At 44.0% G+C, this 19,886-nt stretch overlaps 4 non-coding genes and 17 pseudogenes across 4 annotated transcripts; all 21 read right to left on the bottom strand.

Moving 5' to 3' along the window:
• Positions 1-674: 674 nt before the first annotated feature.
• On the bottom strand, positions 675-792 carry LOC140019406 (5S ribosomal RNA; annotated as a pseudogene).
• A 925-nt stretch (positions 793-1,717) lies between these two features.
• LOC140019405 (5S ribosomal RNA) lies at positions 1,718-1,835 on the bottom strand (annotated as a pseudogene).
• Positions 1,836-2,246: 411 nt separating this feature from the next.
• On the bottom strand, positions 2,247-2,365 carry LOC140017273 (5S ribosomal RNA). Its single transcript, XR_011823584.1, has one exon. It is a non-coding gene; the product is annotated as a 5S ribosomal RNA (ribosomal RNA).
• Positions 2,366-3,292: 927 nt separating this feature from the next.
• Positions 3,293-3,410, bottom strand: LOC140018552 (5S ribosomal RNA; annotated as a pseudogene).
• Positions 3,411-3,821: 411 nt separating this feature from the next.
• On the bottom strand, positions 3,822-3,940 carry LOC140017260 (5S ribosomal RNA). The gene has a single exon (XR_011823572.1). It is a non-coding gene; the product is annotated as a 5S ribosomal RNA (ribosomal RNA).
• Positions 3,941-4,867: 927 nt separating this feature from the next.
• On the bottom strand, positions 4,868-4,985 carry LOC140019403 (5S ribosomal RNA; annotated as a pseudogene).
• Positions 4,986-5,910: 925 nt separating this feature from the next.
• On the bottom strand, positions 5,911-6,028 carry LOC140019402 (5S ribosomal RNA; annotated as a pseudogene).
• A 927-nt stretch (positions 6,029-6,955) lies between these two features.
• On the bottom strand, positions 6,956-7,073 carry LOC140019401 (5S ribosomal RNA; annotated as a pseudogene).
• Positions 7,074-7,484: 411 nt separating this feature from the next.
• On the bottom strand, positions 7,485-7,603 carry LOC140017249 (5S ribosomal RNA). Its single transcript, XR_011823561.1, has one exon. It is a non-coding gene; the product is annotated as a 5S ribosomal RNA (ribosomal RNA).
• Positions 7,604-8,530: 927 nt separating this feature from the next.
• Positions 8,531-8,648, bottom strand: LOC140018209 (5S ribosomal RNA; annotated as a pseudogene).
• Positions 8,649-9,061: 413 nt separating this feature from the next.
• LOC140017237 (5S ribosomal RNA) lies at positions 9,062-9,180 on the bottom strand. The gene has a single exon (XR_011823550.1). It is a non-coding gene; the product is annotated as a 5S ribosomal RNA (ribosomal RNA).
• A 927-nt stretch (positions 9,181-10,107) lies between these two features.
• On the bottom strand, positions 10,108-10,225 carry LOC140019400 (5S ribosomal RNA; annotated as a pseudogene).
• Positions 10,226-11,152: 927 nt separating this feature from the next.
• On the bottom strand, positions 11,153-11,270 carry LOC140019399 (5S ribosomal RNA; annotated as a pseudogene).
• A 927-nt stretch (positions 11,271-12,197) lies between these two features.
• On the bottom strand, positions 12,198-12,315 carry LOC140020622 (5S ribosomal RNA; annotated as a pseudogene).
• A 924-nt stretch (positions 12,316-13,239) lies between these two features.
• On the bottom strand, positions 13,240-13,357 carry LOC140019397 (5S ribosomal RNA; annotated as a pseudogene).
• A 925-nt stretch (positions 13,358-14,282) lies between these two features.
• Positions 14,283-14,400, bottom strand: LOC140019396 (5S ribosomal RNA; annotated as a pseudogene).
• Positions 14,401-15,325: 925 nt separating this feature from the next.
• On the bottom strand, positions 15,326-15,443 carry LOC140019395 (5S ribosomal RNA; annotated as a pseudogene).
• A 928-nt stretch (positions 15,444-16,371) lies between these two features.
• Positions 16,372-16,489, bottom strand: LOC140019394 (5S ribosomal RNA; annotated as a pseudogene).
• Positions 16,490-17,414: 925 nt separating this feature from the next.
• On the bottom strand, positions 17,415-17,532 carry LOC140019393 (5S ribosomal RNA; annotated as a pseudogene).
• Positions 17,533-18,457: 925 nt separating this feature from the next.
• On the bottom strand, positions 18,458-18,575 carry LOC140020659 (5S ribosomal RNA; annotated as a pseudogene).
• A 925-nt stretch (positions 18,576-19,500) lies between these two features.
• Positions 19,501-19,618, bottom strand: LOC140020447 (5S ribosomal RNA; annotated as a pseudogene).
• Positions 19,619-19,886: the final 268 nt, after the last annotated feature.

Genomic DNA, 19,886 nt, shown 5'->3' with positions numbered 1-19,886 from the left:
CGGGCTTCGATCCAGCCGTACCGTTCCACTTGTCTCGCGCCTTCAGATCCGCCTTCATGCTTCGATGAGAAGCAAAATATAAAGCAATCGTTCCGACGGAGCTAAATTACTACAGCATAAAGAACGAAGGGAAAATTTGGATTTCGAAACAAAAAATGGAGGGGTGCAACACGAGGATTTCCCAGGGGGTCACCTAGGGGTGTCAACGGGCCGGGTCCGGGCCGGAATTCATTATTCCGGACCCGGACCCGTAGCCGACCCGTTTACCCGACGGGTCTTTTATTCGGTGTTCCGGATCCGGACCCGGCGAGTCTCGGATCCGGGTCGGGTCTACCCGAACAAATTTGCCGAAATTTATAATTTCTAACAAAAAAGAGAAAAAGATATATTTGTAAACAAATTTCTAGCTAATGCAAAGAAAAAACCAAATAAGAAAATAAATCAAATTGATTTTACTCAAATACATCATCCTAATCAAATTATATTGATAATATATATTTTTTATAAATTATTAAATCATTTATATCCGGATCCGGGTCTAATACGGGTCGGAATACTATATTCCGTATCCGACCCGTTTTTTTGTTTGAAAAAACGGATCCGGATCCGGATAACGGAATTAAATCCCTACCCATACCCGCAAAAATTTCAGGGATCCGATCCGGATCCGGGTGTAGACCCGACCCGTTGACCGGCCTAGGGTCACCCATCCTAGTACTACTGTCGCCCAAGCACGCTTAACTTCGAAGTTCTGATGGGATCCGGTGCATTAGTGCTGGTATGATCGCACCCGCCATGTTCCTTTCGCTTTATTCTTTTAAACCGCCACGTCCTGTGAAGCAGTTTGGCTTTTCTGGACCCGAATTCATTCTAAGCGTCAATTCATGAATTTCCTCTCATCCTTTTATTTATTTACTTTTATATTTTTTTCTTGTTGCTTTGCACCTTTTTTTTCCCTCGTCGCACAACTCTCAATTATCCTGAAATTGATCCTTCACGCTTGCGCTTATGCATTTGCGCCGACAACATTGACCGACGATCCGGGCTTCGATTCAGCCGTACCGTTCCTGACTTGTCTCGCGCCTTCAGATCCGCCTTCATGCTTCGATGAGAAGCAAAATATAAAGCAATCGTTCCGACGGAGCTAAATTACTACAGCATAAAGAACGAAGGGAAAATTTGGATTTCGAAACAAAAAAGGGAGGGGTGCAACACGAGGATTTCCCAGGGGGTCACCTAGGGGTGTCAACGGGCCGGATCCGGGCCGGAATTCTTTATTCCGGACCCGGACCCGGATCCGACCCGTTTACCCGACGGGTCTTTTATTCGGTGTTCCGGATCCGGACCCGGCGAGTCTCGGATCCGGGTCGGGTCTACCCGAACAAATTTGCCAAAATTTATAATTTCTAACAAAAAAGAGAAAAAGATATATTTGTAAACTAATTTCTAGCTAAAGCAAAGAAAAAACCAAATAAGAAAATAAATCAAATTGATTTTACTCAAATACATCATCCTAATCAAATTATATTGATAATATATATTTTTTATAAATTATTAAATCATTTATATCCGGATCCGGGTCTAGTACGGGTCGGAATACTATATTCCGTATCCGACCCGTTTTTTTGTTTGAAAAAACGGATCCGGATCCGGATAACGGAATTAAATCCCTACCCATACCAGCAAAAATTTCAGGGATCCGATCCGGATCCAGGTGTAGACCCGACCCGTTGACCGGCCTAGGGTCACCCATCCTAGTACTACTGTCGCCCAAGCACGCTTAACTTCGAAGTTCTGATGGGATCCGGTGCATTAGTGCTGGTATGATCGCACCCGCCATGTTCCTTTCGCTTTATTCTTTTAAACTGCCACGTCCTGTGAAGCAGTTTGGCTTTTCTGGACCCGAATTCATTCTAAGCGTCAATTCATGAATTTCCTCTCATCCTTTTATTTATTTACTTTTATATTTTTTTCTTGTTGCTTTGCACCTTTTTTTTCCCTCGTCGCACAACTCTCAATTATCCTGAAATTGATCCTTCACGCTTGCGCTTATACATTTGCGCCGACAACTTTGACCGACGATCCGGGCTTCGATCCAGCCGTACCGTTCCTGACTTGTCTCGCGCCTTCAGATCCGCCTTCATGCTTCGATAAGAAGCAAAATATAAAGCAATCGTTCCGACGGAGCTAAATTACTACAGCATAAAGAACGAAGGGGAAATTTGGATTTCGAAACAAAAAAGGGAGGGGTGCAACACGAGGACTTCCCAGGGGGTCACCCATCCTAGTACTACTCTCGCCCAAGCACGCTTAACTTCGGAGTTCTGATGGGATCCGGTGCATTAGTGCTGGTATGATCGCACCCACCATGTTCCTTTCGCTTTATTCTTTTAAACTGCCCCGTCCTGTGAAGCAGTGTGGCTTTTCTGGACCCGAATTCATTTTAAGCGTCAATTCAAGAATTTCCCCTCATCCTTTTATTTATTTACTTTTACATTTTTTTCTTGTTGATTTGCACCATTTTTTTTTCCCTCGTCGCGCAACTCTCAATTATCCTGAAATTGATCCTTCACGCTTGCACTTATACATTTGCGCCGACAACTTTGACCGACGATCCGGGCTTCGATCCAGCCGTACCGTTCCTGACTTGTCTCGCGCCTTCAGATCCGCCTTCATGCTTCGATGAGAAGCAAAATATAAAGCAATCGTTCCGACGGAGCTAAATTACTACAGCATAAAGAACGAAGGGGAAATTTGGATTTCGAAACAAAAAAGGGAGGGGTGCAACACGAGGATTTCCCAGGGGGTCACCTAGGGGTGTCAACGGGCCGGGTCCGGGCCGGAATTCATTATTCCGGACCCGGACCCGGATCCGACCCGTTTACCCGACGGGTCTTTTATTCTGTGTTCCGGATCCGGACCCGGCGAGTCTCGGATCCGGGTCGGGTCTACCCGAACAAATTTGCCAAAATTTATAATTTCTAACAAAAAAGAGAAAAAAATATATTTGTAAACTAATTTCTAACTAATGCAAAGAAAAAACCAAATAAGAAAATAAATCAAATTGATTTTACTCAAATACATCATCCTAATCAAATTATATTGATAATATATATTTTTTATAAATTATTAAATCATTTATATCCGGATCCGGGTCTAATACGGGTCGGAATACTATATTCCGTATCCGACCCGTTTTTTTGTTTGAAAAAACGGATCCGGATCCGGATAACGGAATTAAATCCCTACCCATACCCGAAAAAATTTCAGCGATCCGATCCGGATCCGGGTCTAGACCCGACCCGTTGACAGGCCTAGGGTCACCCATCCTAGTACTACTGTCGCCCAAGCACGCTTAACTTCGGAGTTCTGATGGGATCCGGTGCATTAGTGCTGGTATGATCGCACCCGCCATGTTCCTTTCGCTTTATTCTTTTAAACTGCCACGTCCTGTGAAGCAGTTTGGCTTTTCTGGACCCGAATTCATTCTAAGCGTCAATTCATGAATTTCCTCTCATCCTTTTATTTATTTACTTTTATATTTTTTTCTTGTTGCTTTGCACCTTTTTTTTCCCTCGTCGCACAACTCTCAATTATCCTGAAATTGATCCTTCACGCTTGCGCTTATACATTTGCGCCGACAACTTTGACCGACGATCCGGGCTTCGATCCAGCCGTACCGTTCCTGACTTGTCTCGCGCCTTCAGATCCGCCTTCATGCTTCGATGAGAAGCAAAATATCAAGCAATCGTTCCGACGGAGCTAAATTACTACAGCATAAAGAACGAAGGGGAAATTTGGATTTCGAAACAAAAAAGGGAGGGGTGCAACACGAGGACTTCCCAGGGGGTCACCCATCCTAGTACTACTCTCGCCCAAGCACGCTTAACTTCGGAGTTCTGATGGGATCCGGTGCATTAGTGCTGGTATGATCGCACCCGCCATGTTCCTTTCGCTTTATTCTTTTAAACTGCCCCGTCCTGTGAAGCAGTGTGGCTTTTCTGGACCCGAATTCATTTTAAGCGTCAATTCAAGAATTTCCCCTCATCCTTTTATTTATTTACTTTTACATTTTTTTCTTGTTGATTTGCACCATTTTTTTTTCCCTCGTCGCGCAACTCTCAATTATCCTGAAATTGATCCTTCACGCTTGCGCTTATACATTTGCGCCGACAACTTTGACCGACGATCCGGGCTTCGATCCAGCCGTACCGTTCCTGACTTGTCTCGCGCCTTCAGATCCGCCTTCATGCTTCGATGAGAAGCAAAATATAAAGCAATCGTTCCGACGGAGCTAAATTACTACAGCATAAAGAACGAAGGGAAAATTTGGATTTCGAAACAAAAAAGGGAGGGGTGCAACACGAGGATTTCCCAGGGGGTCACCTAGGGGTGTCAACGGGCCGGGTCCGGGCCGGAATTCATTATTCCGGACCCGGACCCGGAGCCGACCCGTTTACCCGACGGGTCTTTTATTCGGTGTTCCGGATCCGGACCCGGCGAGTCTCGGATCCGGGTCGGGTCTACCCGAACAAATTTGCCAAAATTTATAATTTCTAACAAAAAAGAGAAAAAGATATATTTGTAAACTAATTTCTAGCTAATGCAAAGAAAAAACCAAATAAGAAAATAAATCAAATTGATTTTACTCAAATACATCATCCTAATCAAATTATATTGATAATATATATTTTTTATAAATTATTAAATCATTTATATCCGAATCCGGGTCTAATACGGGTCGGAATACTATATTCCGTATCCGACCCGTTTTTTTGTTTGAAAAAACGGATCCGGATCCGGATAACGGAATTAAATCCCTACCCATACCCGCAAAAATTTCAGGGATCCGATCCGGATCCGGGTGTAGACCCGACCCGTTGACCGGCCTAGGGTCACCCATCCTAGTACTACTGTCGCCCAAGCACGCTTAACTTCGAAGTTCTGATGGGATCCGGTGCATTAGTGCTGGTATGATCGCACCCGCCATGTTCCTTTCGCTTTATTCTTTTAAACTGCCACGTCCTGTGAAGCAGTTTGGCTTTTCTGGACCCGAATTCATTCTAAGCGTCAATTCATGAATTTCCTCTCATCCTTTTATTTATTTACTTTTATATTTTTTTCTTGTTGCTTTGCACCTTTTTTTTCCCTCGTCGCACAACTCTCAATTATCCTGAAATTGATCCTTCACGCTTGCGCTTATACATTTGCGCCGACAACTTTGACCGACGATCCGGGCTTCGATCCAGCCGTACCGTTCCTGACTTGTCTCGCGCCTTCAGATCCGCCTTCATGCTTCGATGAGAAGCAAAATATAAAGCAATCGTTCCGACGGAGCTAAATTACTACAGCATAAAGAACGAAGGGAAAATTTGGATTTCGAAACAAAAAAGGGAGGGGTGCAACACGAGGATTTCCCAGGGGGTCACCTAGGGGTGTCAACGGGCCGGGTCCGGGCCGGAATTCATTATTCCGGACCCGGACCCGGAGCCGACCCGTTTACCCGACGGGTCTTTTATTCGGTGTTCCGGATCCGGACCCGGCGAGTCTCGGATCCGGGTCGGGTCTACCCGAACAAATTTGCCAAAATTTATAATTTCTAACAAAAAAGAGAAAAAGATATATTTGTAAACTAATTTCTAGCTAATGCAAAGAAAAAACCAAATAAGAAAATAAATCAAATTGATTTTACTCAAATACATCATCCTAATCAAATTATATTGATAATATATATTTTTTATAAATTATTAAATCATTTATATCCGGATCCGGGTCTAATACGGGTCGGAATACTATATTCCGTATCCGACCCGTTTTTTTGTTTGAAAAAACGGATCCGGATCCGGATAACGGAATTAAATCCCTACCCATACCCGCAAAAATTTCAGGGATCCGATCCGGATCCGGGTGTAGACCCGACCCGTTGACCGGCCTAGGGTCACCCATCCTAGTACTACTGTCGCCCAAGCACGCTTAACTTCGAAGTTCTGATGGGATCCGGTGCATTAGTGCTGGTATGATCGCACCCGCCATGTTCCTTTCGCTTTATTCTTTTAAACTGCCCCGTCCTGTGAAGCAGTGTGGCTTTTCTGGACCCGAATTCATTTTAAGCGTCAATTCAAGAATTTCCCCTCATCCTTTTATTTATTTACTTTTACATTTTTTTCTTGTTGATTTGCACCATTTTTTTTTCCCTCGTCGCGCAACTCTCAATTATCCTGAAATTGATCCTTCACGCTTGCGCTTATACATTTGCGCCGACAACTTTGACCGACGAACCGGGCTTCGATCCAGCCGTACCGTTCCTGACTTGTCTCGCGCCTTCAGATCCGCCTTCATGCTTCGATGAGAAGCAAAATATAAAGCAATCGTTCCGACGGAGCTAAATTACTACAGCATAAAGAACGAAGGGAAAATTTGGATTTCGAAACAAAAAAGGGAGGGGTGCAACACGAGGATTTCCCAGGGGGTCACCTAGGGGTGTCAACGGGCCGGGTCCGGGCCGGAATTCATTATTCCGGACCCGGACCCGGAGCCGACCCGTTTACCCGACGGGTCTTTTATTCGGTGTTCCGGATCCGGACCCGGCGAGTCTCGGATCCGGGTCGGGTCTACCCGAACAAATTTGCCAAAATTTATAATTTCTAACAAAAAAGAGAAAAAGATATATTTGTAAACTAATTTCTAGCTAAAGCAAAGAAAAAACCAAATAAGAAAATAAATCAAATTGATTTTACTCAAATACATCATCCTAATCAAATTATATTGATAATATATATTTTTTATAAATTATTAAATCATTTATATCCGGATCCGGGTCTAGTACGGGTCGGAATACTATATTCCGTATCCGACCCGTTTTTTTGTTTGAAAAAACGGATCCGGATCCGGATAACGGAATTAAATCCCTACCCATACCAGCAAAAATTTCAGGGATCCGATCCGGATCCGGGTGTAGACCCGACCCGTTGACCGGCCTAGGGTCACCCATCCTAGTACTACTGTCGCCCAAGCACGCTTAACTTCGAAGTTCTGATGGGATCCGGTGCATTAGTGCTGGTATGATCGCACCCGCCATGTTCCTTTCGCTTTATTCTTTTAAACTGCCACGTCCTGTGAAGCAGTTTGGCTTTTCTGGACCCGAATTCATTCTAAGCGTCAATTCATGAATTTCCTCTCATCCTTTTATTTATTTACTTTTATATTTTTTTCTTGTTGCTTTGCACCTTTTTTTTCCCTCGTCGCACAACTCTCAATTATCCTGAAATTGATCCTTCACGCTTGCGCTTATACATTTGCGCCGACAACTTTGACCGACGATCCGGGCTTCGATCCAGCCGTACCGTTCCTGACTTGTCTCGCGCCTTCAGATCCGCCTTCATGCTTCGATAAGAAGCAAAATATAAAGCAATCGTTCCGACGGAGCTAAATTACTACAGCATAAAGAACGAAGGGGAAATTTGGATTTCGAAACAAAAAAGGGAGGGGTGCAACACGAGGACTTCCCAGGGGGTCACCCATCCTAGTACTACTCTCGCCCAAGCACGCTTAACTTCGGAGTTCTGATGGGATCCGGTGCATTAGTGCTGGTATGATCGCACCCACCATGTTCCTTTCGTTTTATTCTTTTAAACTGCCCCGTCCTGTGAAGCAGTGTGGCTTTTCTGGACCCGAATTCATTTTAAGCGTCAATTCAAGAATTTCCCCTCATCCTTTTATTTATTTACTTTTACATTTTTTTCTTGTTGATTTGCACCATTTTTTTTTCCCTCGTCGCGCAACTCTCAATTATCCTGAAATTGATCCTTCACGCTTGCACTTATACATTTGCGCCGACAACTTTGACCGACGATCCGGGCTTCGATCCAGCCGTACCGTTCCTGACTTGTCTCGCGCCTTCAGATCCGCCTTCATGCTTCGATGAGAAGCAAAATATAAAGCAATCGTTCCGACGGAGCTAAATTACTACAGCATAAAGAACGAAGGGGAAATTTGGATTTCGAAACAAAAAAGGGAGGGGTGCAACACGAGGATTTCCCAGGGGGTCACCTAGGGGTGTCAACGGGCCGGGTCCGGGCCGGAATTCATTATTCCGGACCCGGACCCGGATCCGACCCGTTTACCCGACGGGTCTTTTATTCTGTGTTCCGGATCCGGACCCGGCGAGTCTCGGATCCGGGTCGGGTCTACCCGAACAAATTTGCCAAAATTTATAATTTCTAACAAAAAAGAGAAAAAAATATATTTGTAAACTAATTTCTAACTAATGCAAAGAAAAAACCAAATAAGAAAATAAATCAAATTGATTTTACTCAAATACATCATCCTAATCAAATTATATTGATAATATATATTTTTTATAAATTATTAAATCATTTATATCCGGATCCGGGTCTAATACGGGTCGGAATACTATATTCCGTATCCGACCCGTTTTTTTGTTTGAAAAAACGGATCCGGATCCGGATAACGGAATTAAATCCCTACCCATACCCGAAAAAATTTCAGCGATCCGATCCGGATCCGGGTCTAGACCCGACCCGTTGACAGGCCTAGGGTCACCCATCCTAGTACTACTCTCGCCCAAGCACGCTTAACTTCGGAGTTCTGATGGGATCCGGTGCATTAGTGCTGGTATGATCGCACCCGCCATGTTCCTTTCGCTTTATTCTTTTAAACTGCCCCGTCCTGTGAAGCAGTGTGGCTTTTCTGGACCCGAATTCATTTTAAGCGTCAATTCAAGAATTTCCCCTCATCCTTTTATTTATTTACTTTTACATTTTTTTCTTGTTGATTTGCACCATTTTTTTTTCCCTCGTCGCGCAACTCTCAATTATCCTGAAATTGATCCTTCACGCTTGCGCTTATACATTTGCGCCGACAACTTTGACCGACGATCCGGGCTTCGATCCAGCCGTACCGTTCCTGACTTGTCTCGCGCCTTCAGATCCGCCTTCATGCTTCGATGAGAAGCAAAATATAAAGCAATCGTTCCGACGGAGCTAAATTACTACAGCATAAAGAACGAAGGGGAAATTTGGATTTCGAAACAAAAAAGGGAGGGGTGCAACACGAGGACTTCCCAGGGGGTCACCCATCCTAGTACTACTCTCGCCCAAGCACGCTTAACTTCGGAGTTCTGATGGGATCCGGTGCATTAGTGCTGGTATGATCGCACCCGCCATGTTCCTTTCGCTTTATTCTTTTAAACTGCCCCGTCCTGTGAAGCAGTGTGGCTTTTCTGGACCCGAATTCATTTTAAGCGTCAATTCAAGAATTTCCCCTCATCCTTTTATTTATTTACTTTTACATTTTTTTCTTGTTGATTTGCACCATTTTTTTTTCCCTCGTCGCGCAACTCTCAATTATCCTGAAATTGATCCTTCACGCTTGCGCTTATACATTTGCGCCGACAACTTTGACCGACGATCCGGGCTTCGATCCAGCCGTACCGTTCCTGACTTGTCTCGCGCCTTCAGATCCGCCTTCATGCTTCGATGAGAAGCAAAATATAAAGCAATCGTTCCGACGGAGCTAAATTACTACAGCATAAAGAACGAAGGGAAAATTTGGATTTCGAAACAAAAAAGGGAGGGGTGCAACACGAGGATTTCCCAGGGGGTCACCTAGGGGTGTCAACGGGCCGGGTCCGGGCCGGAATTCATTATTCCGGACCCGGACCCGGAGCCGACCCGTTTACCCGACGGGTCTTTTATTCGGTGTTCCGGATCCGGACCCGGCGAGTCTCGGATCCGGGTCGGGTCTACCCGAACAAATTTGCCAAAATTTATAATTTCTAACAAAAAAGAGAAAAAGATATATTTGTAAACTAATTTCTAGCTAATGCAAAGAAAAAACCAAATAAGAAAATAAATCAAATTGATTTTACTCAAATACATCATCCTAATCAAATTATATTGATAATATATATTTTTTATAAATTATTAAATCATTTATATCCGAATCCGGGTCTAATACGGGTCGGAATACTATATTCCGTATCCGACCCGTTTTTTTGTTTGAAAAAACGGATCCGGATCCGGATAACGGAATTAAATCCCTACCCATACCCGCAAAAATTTCAGGGATCCGATCCGGATCCGGGTGTAGACCCGACCCGTTGACCGGCCTAGGGTCACCCATCCTAGTACTACTGTCGCCCAAGCACGCTTAACTTCGAAGTTCTGATGGGATCCGGTGCATTAGTGCTGGTATGATCGCACCCGCCATGTTCCTTTCGCTTTATTCTTTTAAACTGCCACGTCCTGTGAAGCAGTGTGGCTTTTCTGGACCCGAATTCATTTTAAGCGTCAATTCAAGAATTTCCCCTCATCCTTTTATTTATTTACTTTTACATTTTTTTCTTGTTGATTTGCACCATTTTTTTTTCCCTCGTCGCGCAACTCTCAATTATCCTGAAATTGATCCTTCACGCTTGCGCTTATACATTTGCGCCGACAACTTTGACCGACGATCCGGGCTTCGATCCAGCCGTACCGTTCCTGACTTGTCTCGCGCCTTCAGATCCGCCTTCATGCTTCGATGAGAAGCAAAATATAAAGCAATCGTTCCGACGGAGCTAAATTACTACAGCATAAAGAACGAAGGGAAAATTTGGATTTCGAAACAAAAAAGGGAGGGGTGCAACACGAGGATTTCCCAGGGGGTCACCTAGGGGTGTCAACGGGCCGGGTCCGGGCCGGAATTCATTATTCCGGACCCGGACCCGGAGCCGACCCGTTTACCCGACGGGTCTTTTATTCGGTGTTCCGGATCCGGACCCGGCGAGTCTCGGATCCGGGTCGGGTCTACCCGAACAAATTTGCCAAAATTTATAATTTCTAACAAAAAAGAGAAAAAGATATATTTGTAAACTAATTTCTAGCTAATGCAAAGAAAAAACCAAATAAGAAAATAAATCAAATTGATTTTACTCAAATACATCATCCTAATCAAATTATATTGATAATATATATTTTTTATAAATTATTAAATCATTTATATCCGGATCCGGGTCTAATACGGGTCGGAATACTATATTCCGTATCCGACCCGTTTTTTTGTTTGAAAAAACGGATCCGGATCCGGATAACGGAATTAAATCCCTACCCATACCCGCAAAAATTTCAGGGATCCGATCCGGATCCGGGTGTAGACCCGACCCGTTGACCGGCCTAGGGTCACCCATCCTAGTACTACTGTCGCCCAAGCACGCTTAACTTCGAAGTTCTGATGGGATCCGGTGCATTAGTGCTGGTATGATCGCACCCGCCATGTTCCTTTCGCTTTATTCTTTTAAACTGCCCCGTCCTGTGAAGCAGTGTGGCTTTTCTGGACCCGAATTCATTTTAAGCGTCAATTCAAGAATTTCCCCTCATCCTTTTATTTATTTACTTTTACATTTTTTTCTTGTTGATTTGCACCATTTTTTTTTCCCTCGTCGCGCAACTCTCAATTATCCTGAAATTGATCCTTCACGCTTGCGCTTATACATTTGCGCCGACAACTTTGACCGACGAACCGGGCTTCGATCCAGCCGTACCGTTCCTGACTTGTCTCGCGCCTTCAGATCCGCCTTCATGCTTCGATGAGAAGCAAAATATAAAGCAATCGTTCCGACGGAGCTAAATTACTACAGCATAAAGAACGAAGGGAAAATTTGGATTTCGAAACAAAAAAGGGAGGGGTGCAACACGAGGATTTCCCAGGGGGTCACCTAGGGGTGTCAACGGGCCGGGTCCGGGCCGGAATTCATTATTCCGGACCCGGACCCGGAGCCGACCCGTTTACCCGACGGGTCTTTTATTCGGTGTTCCGGATCCGGACCCGGCGAGTCTCGGATCCGGGTCGGGTCTACCCGAACAAATTTGCCAAAATTTATAATTTCTAACAAAAAAGAGAAAAAGATATATTTGTAAACAAATTTCTAGCTAATGCAAAGAAAAAACCAAATAAGAAAATAAATCAAATTGATTTTACTCAAATACATCATCCTAATCAAATTATATTGATAATATATATTTTTTATAAATTATTAAATCATTTATATCCGGATCCGGGTCTAATACGGGTCGGAATACTATATTCCGTATCCGACCCGTTTTTTTGTTTGAAAAAACGGATCCGGATCCGGATAACGGAATTAAATCCCTACCCATACCCGCAAAAATTTCAGGGATCCGATCCGGATCCGGGTGTAGACCCGACCCGTTGACCGGCCTAGGGTCACCCATCCTAGTACTACTGTCACCCAAGCACGCTTAACTTCGAAGTTCTGATGGGATCCGGTGCATTAGTGCTGGTATGATCGCACCCGCCATGTTCCTTTCGCTTTATTCTTTTAAACCGCCACGTCCTGTGAAGCAGTTTGGCTTTTCTGGACCCGAATTCATTCTAAGCGTCAATTCATGAATTTCCTCTCATCCTTTTATTTATTTACTTTTATATTTTTTTCTTGTTGCTTTGCACCTTTTTTTTCCCTCGTCGCACAACTCTCAATTATCCTGAAATTGATCCTTCACGCTTGCGCTTATGCATTTGCGCCGACAACATTGACCGACGATCCGGGCTTCGATTCAGCCGTACCGTTCCTGACTTGTCTCGCGCCTTCAGATCCGCCTTCATGCTTCGATGAGAAGCAAAATATAAAGCAATCGTTCCGACGGACCTAAATTACTACAGCATAAAGAACGAAGGGAAAATTTGGATTTCGAAACAAAAAAGGGAGGGGTGCAACACGAGGATTTCCCAGGGGGTCACCTAGGGGTGTCAACGGGCCGGATCCGGGCCGGAATTCTTTATTCCGGACCCGGACCCGGATCCGACCCGTTTACCCGACGGGTCTTTTATTCGGTGTTCCGGATCCGGACCCGGCGAGTCTCGGATCCGGGTCGGGTCTACCCGAACAAATTTGCCAAAATTTATAATTTCTAACAAAAAGAGAAAAAGATATATTTGTAAACTAATTTCTAGCTAATGCAAAGAAAAAACCAAATAAGAAAATAAATCAAATTGATTTTACTCAAATACATCATCCTAATCAAATTATATTGATAATATATATTTTTTATAAATTATTAAATCATTTATATCCGGATCCGGGTCTAGTACGGGTCGGAATACTATATTCCGTATCCGACCCGTTTTTTTGTTTGAAAAAACGGATCCGGATCCGGATAACGGAATTAAATCCCTACCCATACCAGCAAAAATTTCAGGGATCCGATCCGGATCCGGGTGTAGACCCGACCCGTTGACCGGCCTAGGGTCACCCATCCTAGTACTACTGTCGCCCAAGCACGCTTAACTTCGAAGTTCTGATGGGATCCGGTGCATTAGTGCTGGTATGATCGCACCCGCCATGTTCCTTTCGCTTTATTCTTTTAAACTGCCACGTCCTGTGAAGCAGTTTGGCTTTTTTGGACCCGAATTCATTCTAAGCGTCAATTCATGAATTTCCTCTCATCCTTTTATTTATTTACTTTTATATTTTTTTCTTGTTGCTTTGCACCTTTTTTTTCCCTCGTCACACAACTCTCAATTATCCTGAAATTGATCCTTCACGCTTGCGCTTATACATTTGCGCCGACAACTTTGACCGACGATCCGGGCTTCGATCCAGCCGTACCGTTCCTGACTTGTCTCGCGCCTTCAGATCCGCCTTCATGCTTCGATGAGAAGCAAAATATAAAGCAATCGTTGCGACGGAGCTAAATTACTACAGCATAAAGAACGAAGGGAAAATTTGGATTTCGAAACAAAAAAGGGAGGGGTGCAACACGAGGATTTCCCAGGGGGTCACCTAGGGGTGTCAACGGGCCGGGTCCGGGCCGGAATTCATTATTCCGGACCCGGACCCGGAGCCGACCCGTTTACCCGACGGGTCTTTTATTCGGTGTTCCGGATCCGGACCCGGCGAGTCTCGGATCCGGGTCGGGTCTACCCGAACAAATTTGCCAAAATTTATAATTTCTAACAAAAAAGAGAAAAAGATATATTTGTAAACAAATTTCTAGCTAATGCAAAGAAAAAACCAAATAAGAAAATAAATCAAATTGATTTTACTCAAATACATCATCCTAATCAAATTATATTGATAATATATATTTTTTATAAATTATTAAATCATTTATATCCGGATCCGGGTCTAATACGGGTCGGAATACTATATTCCGTATCCGACCCGTTTTTTTGTTTGAAAAAACGGATCCGGATCCGGATAACGGAATTAAATCCCTACCCATACCCGCAAAAATTTCAGGGATCCGATCCGGATCCGGGTGTAGACCCGACCCGTTGACCGGCCTAGGGTCACCCATCCTAGTACTACTGTCGCCCAAGCACGCTTAACTTCGAAGTTCTGATGGGATCCGGTGCATTAGTGCTGGTATGATCGCACCCGCCATGTTCCTTTCGCTTTATTCTTTTAAACCGCCACGTCCTGTGAAGCAGTTTGGCTTTTCTGGACCCGAATTCATTCTAAGCGTCAATTCATGAATTTCCTCTCATCCTTTTATTTATTTACTTTTATATTTTTTTCTTGTTGCTTTGCACCTTTTTTTTCCCTTGTCGCACAACTCTCAATTATCCTGAAATTGATCCTTCACGCTTGCGCTTATACATTTGCGCCGACAACTTTGACCGACGATCCGGGCTTCGATCCAGCCGTACCGTTCCTGACTTGTCTCGCGCCTTCAGATCCGCCTTCATGCTTCGATGAGAAGCAAAATATAAAGCAATCGTTCCGACGGAGCTAAATTACTACAGCATAAAGAACGAAGGGAAAATTTGGATTTCGAAACAAAAAAGGGAGGGGTGCAACACGAGGATTTCCCAGGGGGTCACCTAGGGGTGTCAACGGGCCGGGTCCGGGCCGGAATTCATTATTCCGGACCCGGACCCGGAGCCGACCCGTTTACCCGACGGGTCTTTTATTCGGTGTTCCGGATCCGGACCCGGCGAGTCTCGGATCCGGGTCGGGTCTACCCGAACAAATTTGCCAAAATTTATAATTTCTAACAAAAAAGAGAAAAAGATATATTTGTAAACTAATTTCTAGCTAATGCAAAGAAAAAACCAAATAAGAAAATAAATCAAATTGATTTTACTCAAATACATCATCCTAATCAAATTATATTGATAATATATATTTTTTATAAATTATTAAATCATTTATATCCGGATCCGGGTCTAATACGGGTCGGAATACTATATTCCGTATCCGACCCGTTTTTTTGTTTGAAAAAACGGATCCGGATCCGGATAACGGAATTAAATCCCTACCCATACCCGCAAAAATTTCAGGGATCCGATCCGGATCCGGGTGTAGACCCGACCCGTTGACCGGCCTAGGGTCACCCATCCTAGTACTACTGTCGCCCAAGCACGCTTAACTTCGAAGTTCTGATGGGATCCGGTGCATTAGTGCTGGTATGATCGCACCCGCCATGTTCCTTTCGCTTTATTCTTTTAAACTGCCCCGTCCTGTGAAGCAGTGTGGCTTTTCTGGACCCGAATTCATTTTAAGCGTCAATTCAAGAATTTCCCCTCATCCTTTTATTTATTTACTTTTACATTTTTTTCTTGTTGATTTGCACCATTTTTTTTTCCCTCGTCGCGCAACTCTCAATTATCCTGAAATTGATCCTTCACGCTTGCGCTTATACATTTGCGCCGACAACTTTGACCGACGAACCGGGCTTCGATCCAGCCGTACCGTTCCTGACTTGTCTCGCGCCTTCAGATCCGCCTTCATGCTTCGATGAGAAGCAAAATATAAAGCAATCGTTCCGACGGAGCTAAATTACTACAGCATAAAGAACGAAGGGAAAATTTGGATTTCGAAACAAAAAAGGGAGGGGTGCAACACGAGGATTTCCCAGGGGGTCACCTAGGGGTGTCAACGGGCCGGGTCCGGGCCGGAATTCATTATTCCGGACCCGGACCCGGAGCCGACCCGTTTACCCGACGGGTCTTTTATTCGGTGTTCCGGATCCGGACCCGGCGAGTCTCGGATCCGGGTCGGGTCTACCCGAACAAATTTGCCAAAATTTATAATTTCTAACAAAAAAGAGAAAAAGATATATTTGTAAACAAATTTCTAGCTAATGCAAAGAAAAAACCAAATAAGAAAATAAATCAAATTGATTTTACTCAAATACATCATCCTAATCAAATTATATTGATAATATATATTTTTTATAAATTATTAAATCATTTATATCCGGATCCGGGTCTAATACGGGTCGGAATACTATATTCCGTATCCGACCCCTTTTTTTTGTTTGAAAAAACGGATCCGGATCCGGATAACGGAATTAAATCCCTACCCATACCCGCAAAAATTTCAGGGATCCGATCCGGATCCGGGTGTAGACCCGACCCGTTGACCGGCCTAGGGTCACCCATCCTAGTACTACTGTCGCCCAAGCACGCTTAACTTCGAAGTTCTGATGGGATCCGGTGCATTAGTGCTGGTATGATCGCACCCGCCATGTTCCTTTCGCTTTATTCTTTTAAACCGCCACGTCCTGTGAAGCAGTTTGGCTTTTCTGGACCCGAATTCATTCGAAGCGTCAATTCATGAATTTCCTCTCATCCTTTTATTTATTTACTTTTATATTTTTTTCTTGTTGCTTTGCACCTTTTTTTTCCCTCGTCGCACAACTCTCAATTATCCTGAAATTGATCCTTCACGCTTGCGCTTATGCATTTGCGCCGACAACATTGACCGACGATCCGGGCTTCGATTCAGCCGTACCGTTCCTGACTTGTCTCGCGCCTTCAGATCCGCCTTCATGCTTCGATGAGAAGCAAAATATAAAGCAATCGTTCCGACGGAGCTAAATTACTACAGCATAAAGAACGAAGGGAAAATTTGGATTTCGAAACAAAAAAGGGAGGGGTGCAACACGAGGATTTCCCAGGGGGTCACCTAGGGGTGTCAACGGGCCGGATCCGGGCCGGATTTCTTTATTCCGGACCCGGACCCGGATCCGACCCGTTTACCCGACGGGTCTTTTATTCGGTGTTCCGGATCCGGACCCGGCGAGTCTCGGATCCGGGTCGGGTCTACCCGAACAAATTTGCCAAAATTTATAATTTCTAACAAAAAAGAGAAAAAGATATATTTGTAAACTAATTTCTAGCTAATGCAAAGAAAAAACCAAATAAGAAAATAAATCAAATTGATTTTACTCAAATACATCATCCTAATCAAATTATATTGATAATATATATTTTTTATAAATTATTAAATCATTTATATCCGGATCCGGGTCTAGTACGGGTCGGAATACTATATTCCGTATCCGACCCGTTTTTTTGTTTGAAAAAACGGATCCGGATCCGGATAACGGAATTAAATCCCTACCCATACCAGCAAAAATTTCAGGGATCCGATCCGGATCCGGGTGTAGACCCGACCCGTTGACCGGCCTAGGGTCACCCATCCTAGTACTACTGTCGCCCAAGCACGCTTAACTTCGAAGTTCTGATGGGATCCGGTGCATTAGTGCTGGTATGATCGCACCCGCCATGTTCCTTTCGCTTTATTCTTTTAAACTGCCACGTCCTGTGAAGCAGTTTGGCTTTTCTGGACCCGAATTCATTCTAAGCGTCAATTCATGAATTTCCTCTCATCCTTTTATTTATTTACTTTTATATTTTTTTCTTGTTGCTTTGCACCTTTTTTTTCCCTCGTCGCACAACTCTCAATTATCCTGAAATTGATCCTTCACGCTTGCGCTTATACATTTGCGCCGACAACTTTGACCGACGATCCGGGCTTCGATCCAGCCGTACCGTTCCTGACTTGTCTCGCGCCTTCAGATCCGCCTCCATGCTTCGATGAGAAGCAAAATATAAAGCAATCGTTCCGACGGAGCTAAATTACTACAGCATAAAGAACGAAGGGAAAATTTGGATTTCGAAACAAAAAAGGGAGGGGTGCAACACGAGGATTTCCCAGGGGGTCACCTAGGGGTGTCAACGGGCCGGGTCCGGGCCGGAATTCATTATTCCGGACCCGGACCCGGAGCCGACCCGTTTACCCGACGGGTCTTTTATTCGGTGTTCCGGATCCGGACCCGGCGAGTCTCGGATCCGGGTCGGGTCTACCCGAACAAATTTGCCAAAATTTATAATTTCTAACAAAAAAGAGAAAAAGATATATTTGTAAACAAATTTCTAGCTAATGCAAAGAAAAAACCAAATAAGAAAATAAATCAAATTGATTTTACTCAAATACATCATCCTAATCAAATTATATTGATAATATATATTTTTTATAAATTATTAAATCATTTATATCCGGATCCGGGTCTAATACGGGTCGGAATACTATATTCCGTATCCGACCCGTTTTTTTGTTTGAAAAAACGGATCCGGATCCGGATAACGGAATTAAATCGCTACCCATACCCGCAAAAATTTCAGGGATCCGATCCGGATCCGGGTGTAGACCCGAGCCGTTGACCGGCCTAGGGTCACCCATCCTAGTACTACTGTCGCCCAAGCACGCTTAACTTCGAAGTTCTGATGGGATCCGGTGCATTAGTGCTGGTATGATCGCACCCGCCATGTTCCTTTCGCTTTATTCTTTTAAACCGCCACGTCCTGTGAAGCAGTTTGGCTTTTCTGGACCCGAATTCATTCTAAGCGTCAATTCATGAATTTCCTCTCATCCTTTTATTTATTTACTTTTATATTTTTTTCTTGTTGCTTTGCACCTTTTTTTTCCCTCGTCGCACAACTCTCAATTATCCTGAAATTGATCCTTCACGCTTGCGCTTATACATTTGCGCCGACAACTTTGACCGACGATCCGGGCTTCGATCCAGCCGTACCGTTCCTGACTTGTCTCGCGCCTTCAGATCCGCCTTCATGCTTCGATGAGAAGCAAAATATAAAGCAATCGTTCCGACGGAGCTAAATTACTACAGCATAAAGAACGAAGGGAAAATTTGGATTTCGAAACAAAAAAGGGAGGGGTGCAACACGAGGATTTCCCAGGGGGTCACCTAGGGGTGTCAACGGGCCGGGTCCGGGCCGGAATTCATTATTCCGGACCCGGACCCGGAGCCGACCCGTTTACCCGACGGATCTTTTATTCGGTGTTCCGGATCCGGACCCGGCGAGTCTCGGATCCGGGTCGGGTCTACCCGAACAAATTTGCCAAAATTTATAATTTCTAACAAAAAAGAGAAAAAGATATATTTGTAAACTAATTTCTAGCTAATGCAAAGAAAAAACCAAATAAGAAAATAAATCAAATTGATTTTACTCAAATACATCATCCTAATCAAATTATATTGATAATATATATTTTTTATAAATTATTAAATCATTTATATCCGGATCCGGGTCTAATACGGGTCGGAATACTATATTCCGTATCCGACCCGTTTTTTTGTTTGAAAAAACGGATCCGGATCCGGATAACGGAATTAAATCCCTACCCATACCCGCAAAAATTTCAGGGATCCGATCCGGATCCGGGTGTAGACCCGACCCGTTGACCGGCCTAGGGTCACCCATCCTAGTACTACTGTCGCCCAAGCACGCTTAACTTCGAAGTTCTGATGGGATCCGGTGCATTAGTACTGGTATGATCGCACCCGCCATGTTCCTTTCGCTTTATTCTTTTAAACTGCCCCGTCCTGTGAAGCAGTGTGGCTTTTCTGGACCCGAATTCATTTTAAGCGTCAATTCAAGAATTTCCCCTCATCCTTTTATTTATTTACTTTTACATTTTTTTCTTGTTGATTTGCACCATTTTTTTTTCCCTCGTCGCGCAACTCTCAATTATCCTGAAATTGATCCTTCACGCTTGCGCTTATACATTTGCGCCGACAACTTTGACCGACGAACCGGGCTTCGATCCAGCC

Source organism: Coffea arabica, chromosome 11c (genome assembly GCF_036785885.1).
Source record: "Coffea arabica cultivar ET-39 chromosome 11c, Coffea Arabica ET-39 HiFi, whole genome shotgun sequence".
Classification (NCBI taxonomy): Eukaryota; Viridiplantae; Streptophyta; class Magnoliopsida; order Gentianales; family Rubiaceae; genus Coffea; species Coffea arabica.
Note: the sequence above shows the minus strand (reverse complement) of the source record. Positions and strands in the feature narration are given on the sequence as shown.